The sequence below is a fragment of the Trachypithecus francoisi genome, unplaced genomic scaffold, assembly GCF_009764315.1.
Source record: "Trachypithecus francoisi isolate TF-2019V2 unplaced genomic scaffold, Tfra_2.0 Contig01461, whole genome shotgun sequence".
Classification (NCBI taxonomy): domain Eukaryota; kingdom Metazoa; phylum Chordata; class Mammalia; order Primates; family Cercopithecidae; genus Trachypithecus; species Trachypithecus francoisi.
Genome location: NW_022681433.1, coordinates 12,801,753 through 12,807,045, shown reverse-complemented (window position 1 = coordinate 12,807,045; position 5,293 = coordinate 12,801,753). Strand labels below are relative to the sequence as shown.

At 37.7% G+C, this 5,293-nt stretch overlaps 1 pseudogene; it reads left to right on the top strand.

Annotated features, from left to right (window-relative positions):
• The first annotated feature begins 239 nt into the window (after window positions 1-239).
• On the top strand, window positions 240-1,440 carry LOC117097783 (annotated as a pseudogene).
• The last annotated feature ends 3,853 nt before the right edge of the window (window positions 1,441-5,293 follow it).

The window sequence follows — 5,293 nt, the reverse complement described above, 5'->3', positions numbered from 1 at the left end:
AGACCTGACTGCTAAACCAAGTTTGCTCATTCACTAGGCCATCACCTTGGGCACATAATTTAACTTCTCTCAGCCTCACTTTCTTCACTTTATAATGAAGATAATACTTTATAGGAGTATGGTAATTACTTCATAGGAGTAATTACCATAATTAGAAATTTACCATATACATATATGAATAGAATACATACAAATTCCTTGAGTAATGATTGACTATAATCAACCACATTGGGTGTCTGTCCAGCTTAGGAGCCATCCTCACTCTTCCATTTCTCTTAAGATTTACGACTCGTCCCAGCCATGCCCACCATCATCGAGCGGGAGTTCGAGGAGTTGGATGCTCAGTCTCGCTGGCAGCCACCGTACTTGGAAATTCGAAATGAGTCCCATGACTATCTTCATAGAGTGGCCAAGTTTCCAGAAAACAGAAATCAAAATAGATCCAGAGATGTAAGCCCATATGATCACAGTCGTGTTAAACTGCAAAATGCTGAGAATGATTATATTAATGCCAGCTTAGTTGACACAGAAGAGGCACAAAGGAGTTACATCTTAACACAGGGTCCACTTCCTAACATGTGCTGCCATTTCTGGCTTACGGTTTGGCAGCAGAAGACCAAAGCAGTTGTCATGCTGAACCACATTGTGGAGAAAGAATCGGTTAAATGTGCACAGTACTGGCCAACAGATGACCAAGAGATGCTGTTTAAAGAAACAGGATTCAGTGTGAAGCTCTTGTCAGAAGATGTGAAGTTGTATTACGCAGTACATCTTCTATGATTAGAAAATATCAATAGTGGTGAAACCAGAACAACATCTCACTTTCATTATACTACCTGGCCAGATTTTGGAGTCCCTTAATCACCACCTTCATTTATCAATTTCTTGGTTAAAGTGAGAGAATCTGGCTCCTTGAACCCTGACCATGAGCCTGCGGTGATCCACTGTAGTGAAGGCACTGGGTGCTCAGCACCTTCTCTCTGGCAGACACTTGTCTTGTTTTGATGGGGAAAGGAGATTATATTAACATTAAAAAAGTGTTATTGAACATGAGAAAATACCGAATGGGTTTTATTCAGACCCCAGATCAACTGAGATTCTCATACATGGCTACAATAGAAGCAGTAAAATGTGTAAAGGGAGATTCTAGTATACAGAAACGGTGGAAAGCACTTTCTAAGTAAAACTTAGCTCCTGCTTTTGATCACTCACCAAACAAAATAACGACTGAAAAATAAAATTGGAACAGAATTGGTCTAGAAGAAGAAAAACTGACAGGTGACCGATGTACAGCAAATGCAAGATACAATGGAGGAGAACAGTGAGAATGCTCCACGGAAACGTATTCGAGAGGGCAGAAAGGCCACCACAGTTCAGAACGTGCGGCAGATGAAACAGAGGCTAAATGAGAATGAATGAAAAAGAAAAAGGCCACGATAGGCACCTAATGTTCATGACTTGAGAATATTCTGGAGCTATAAATTTTGAACCATTGATGTGCAAAGCCAGACCTGAAGCCCACTTCGGACACTAAAGTGAGGCTTGCTAAACCTTTAGATTGCCTCACAGTCATTTGTTTACAAAGTAAACTTTACATACAAGGCATGAGGAGCACCCACCAGCAGAAGACTTTGCAGAACCTTTCATTGGATGTGTTGTTAACTGTTTTTAATGCATGTATGAAATACAGAAATATGTAAAAAAAAAAAAAAAATTAGGAGAGATTCCTTTGTATTGTACTGCCATTCCTACTGTATTTTTATACTTTTTGGCAGCATTAAATATTTTTGTTAAATAGTAAAAAAAAAAATTTACTACTCATCCCATCGGTTTCCTGGGGATGGGTTCATGTACTCACATTTTTACTAGATTTTGTGACTGTCAGCAACCACAATTCTAACTACTGCATTGACTATTACACTAATATACAGAATAAACAATGCCTAGAATTATTTTTAAAAATAATCATCCTAAATGTACAAAAAGACAAAGCACATTTCTATAATATATTGTCTAAATTTCAGGAAGAAACTCTCAACCTTTGAATGAGAGATTTAAGAAAACTAGGTATCAACATCTCATTGGAATATGTTGTTTTGTTTATACCTAAGATTTGCAAAGCTTTGGGACCTCAAAAGTTTTCCTTATTTAAAAACTTTTACTCGTAACCATAGTCTCCATTGTCAAAAAGGAATGTATAAGGATTATTATGCTTGAAATATGAATCTGTATGGATCTTACAAGATACTCCAGGTTGCTTATACGCTTAGTGGGAAATGAGAATTATTCAAAAGAAAAATTCTATTTTCCCAATAGAAGTGTCCAAAAGTTTCAAAGACCTCAGAAAAATCAGCTTTTGGATGCTTGCTGCCACAGCTGTCAATAAGCAGGAAATAGCAGTAAGTCTTCAGAGAGAGAATTCAATTAAAACAAGTCATTGAGGCTGGGCGTGGTGGCTCACGCCTGTAATCCCAACACTTTGGGAGACCGAGGTGGGCAGATCACCTGAGGCTGTGAGTTCGAGACCAGCCTGACCAACATAGCAAAACCTTGTCTCTACTAAAAACACAAAAATTAGCCAGGTGTGGTGGCAAGCAACTGTAATCCCGGCTACTCGAGAGGCTGAGGCAGGAGAATTGCTTGAGCCTGAGAGGTGGAGGTTGCAGTGAGCCGAGATCCTGCCATTGCACTCCAGCCTGGGCAATGAGAGAAACTCTGTCTCAAAAAACAAAAAACAAAACAAGTCACTGATAGTATGACAAAGAGACATCTGCATCCCATGTCTATTGCAGCACTATTCTCAATAACCAAGATATGGAGTCAACCTAGGTGTGCAACAACAGAATAATGAATGAAGAAACTGTGATATATACACACTATGGAGTATTATTCAGCCATAAAAAAGAGTGAAATCCCATCGTTCATGGAATATAGATGAAACTGGAGGACATTATTTTAAGTGAAAAAAGCCAGGAACGGAAAGTTAAACAGTGCATGTTCTCACTCATATGTGAAAGCTAAAAAAAGTTGGTCTCATAGAAGTAAAAAGTAGGACAGAGGATACTAGAGGCTGGGAAGGGAGAGTGACAGAGAGATTTGTTAAAAGATACAAAATTATAGCTAGATAGGAGAAATGAGTTCTAGTGTTCTACAGCACTGTAGAATGACTATAGTTAACAATAATGCAATGTATAGTTTCAAATAGCTAGACGGATATTGTACATTCTCAACACAAAGAAATGATAAACATTTGAGATGGTGGATGTGCTAATTACCCTGATCTGATAACTATAAATTATATGTATGGAAATATAATTATGTGCCCTCAAGAATATGTACAATTGCTATTTGTCAATTTAAAAAATAAATTTAAAAACTGTATCATTGAATCCTTAAGATGCTAAAGTTAATTTACTTATATAACAAATTAAAAAATTATTTCTTATGCTAATGTTTTTCAAAAAGTATAGCTTTTATGACTTTATATAAATATATCTAAAATAATTGTATGATATGTTTTTGTAGTCTAATAAAATTTGCACTGAATTCCAATTTTTTAAGGGTATCTTTTTCCATGTTTTCATCTTTATTTTTATATGGAATTTCTAACTGAAATAAGTTGCTCCTCAAGTTCTAGGAGTTGACCCTAAAAGTAACCAATGTGATCCTCAACACGAGTTCCAGAACTAAAAAGAATGCCTAGTCTATGTTCCTTTGCATTTTTATTTCATTTAAATATCTGTCTACCTGGTCCCCTTGATTAGGGAGCAAGCCTCCGAGGGTCAAGACCATGTTTCACGTCTTTGTGGCCCAGTGCCTAGCACAGAGCTCTGTCCATATCTGCACTCCCAAAAATGTTGACCTAAGACTCTTAGACTTGTAGATTCACCTTGTAGTTAAAAGGGCTTTGGAGGTCATCTAACCCATTCCCTTAACTCTCCATCCTACTTCACCAATAACCAGCTTTTGCAAGACACTTCCAGGGGAACAGTCTATGCTGAGACATATGATTTCATTAACCATCACAAAGCTAATTGTTACCTGATTCTTACTTAAACTTGGTCCAACCTTGCTTCTTTTTAGTCTTTGACTGAATGGCTCTAGTTCTCACCTAAAGAATTATGTGAAATCCAGTTCCAGAAAGAGAGGGGGACGTTGAGAGGAGAGAGCAAGACAGGGCACAGAACAGACTTGAGCCTCAGGTCTATCAATTCGATACGTGTTCACGTGGTTTCTGACTCTAGAACAGTCATACAGTGTCCCCGAGGTTCCTGTGCTTGGCTCCCTCCTTTTTTCACATGTCTGGCATCTCTTGTGTATGCCTGAGAAGGATCCATGCTAAAATTGTAATGACATATATACCTAAATTAGCAGCATACAACTTCCAAAAACTGAGCCTATGCAAGAGCTATTAAAAAAAAAAAAGGATAATGAAGAGAACAGGATTTGAGTTGTTGCTTCTTGTATTTCCCTTGGAGCCTTCCCAGGCAAATATGGATCAGAAAGCTTTTCTTGTCAATTCTAATTTGTGGTAGTCCAGAAATTTAACCCTTGCTACTTTGATCGCCTGATTACATCTTTCAATGGAAAGGTGAAAATGATAAAAGAAAACAATATTCTAGATACTCTGTTCTCTGTAATTTGATGCAATTCAGTTTATATTCACTTGGCAAAAGTGAACAGTGCTGAATTTTAAGAACTAGTGTCTGTATCTTACATCTCATTCGTAGCCAAAAGTGTGGAGTTTAAAACCATTTGCTCACCAAGACCTCAACAGAAATTTTTTAAAAAAAATAATTGAAATGAAAACATAAGTCATATAAAAAAGATTTTTTTTTTTTTTTTTAAGATGAAAAAATGTTCAACCTTACTGGCTTTAGAGAAATAGGCAATAAAATGTCTGGGCTTTTTAGCAGTAATCCTAGTTGTTAGTGAAACACCAAGTCTGTCTCTAACAGCCATGGGCTATGAAACCTTCGTTTTTCCAAAGACATTCTGACAGATACAATCAGACTGTTCAGGTGTCCCACAGATACTGCAAATGTTGATCCTCAGAACCACAGGAGCTTTCTTTCCTTATTCCCCTAGAGCAAGTATGATCCTGAACTTGTTAGAAATGCAAATTCTTGGGCCCCACCCCAGACCTACTGAATCAGAAACTCTGGGAGTAGGGCCCAGAAATGAGCTTTTCACAAGCCTCCAAGGGATTCTGATGCGTGGTAAAATTTGAGGACCACCAATACCTCAACAGGAGATGGATTATAATCTCCTTGGGGACAAGGACCAAGCCTGT